Genomic DNA, 1,081 nt, shown 5'->3' with positions numbered 1-1,081 from the left:
TGTGTAATTTGGCTGTACGTGCAATTTCTACTATGCATGTAGATGTGATTGAGGTGGTTTGAGAAGAAAGGGAAGAAAATTGAGATGGATGTGTTTGGGAAAAGAGAGAGATGATGGAAAAATTAGTTGGAGAAACCTCTCTGCTTTTCTTTTACTTTTAATAATATAATTCTCAATTTGACTCTACAGAGCTGGAATGGTTTAGTGTCTCTTATGTTTTTGTAGGTAGGGCTTCCAAACCTTCTTATTATTTGCTTAATTGGTCTTTCAATTGTACATTGTAAATTCACACCACCACAGATATTAATGGTTTAAAAAGAAACAAAAGGTCCCTATTTTCTTTTCTTTCCTTTCCTTTCTCCCTTTTTCTTGTTTTCATTACTAAGTTTTAGAAAAGGGCATATTTTTCTTTCACAATAGTTATGCATTTTAATTGCTAAAAAACATAGTTATAAAATTTCCTTTTTTGAAAGCTACATCATTATTGTGTGATAGATTGATGTCTTCATTTGTTTTTACTGCAAAAAAACTCTAAAACGAACCAAGTCTACAAATCTAAGCTCCTCCATAAAGCTACTACTTTGTAATTGTCTCACAGGTACACAAGTTTGGTGCATCAATTTCTCATAGGCCTGTTGAAGGCATGGCAGTGCTGTTGCAAGGTTTATGCAGAATGACAGTGCTTTCTTTAAGTATTGCCTGACAGGTCAATTCAAAATCTTTATTCCGATCTATGATAAATTCTCTTTAATTTCTGTCTTTTGTCACCTAGAATGTGCTTTTCATTTTTTCTCGCGAGATTTATAATTCTTAGTTGTCATTGTGGTAAAAAAATGCAGATGTTGCTACACGGAACCATATCTTCAAATAATTATCTGAGGACTAATTTTCTTGGTAGGAAGAGTCTTGAGGGGCTTTTCTTTTTTTCTTTTAACATAACTTCTCAATATTCGTGAAACTGTACACGTTTATACATGGCTTGATTATTTAAAATGTCTTTAATTCATCTTGTTGTGAATTGGTTCTTTCTTTGGGTTTTGGTTTTTTGTTGTTGTTCCGCAATGGCGAGTTGGCCTTCTAC

Source organism: Morus notabilis, unplaced genomic scaffold (assembly GCF_000414095.1).
Source record: "Morus notabilis unplaced genomic scaffold, ASM41409v2 Scaffold413, whole genome shotgun sequence".
NCBI classification, from domain to species: Eukaryota; Viridiplantae; Streptophyta; class Magnoliopsida; order Rosales; family Moraceae; genus Morus; species Morus notabilis.
This window is presented reverse-complemented; position numbering follows the sequence as displayed.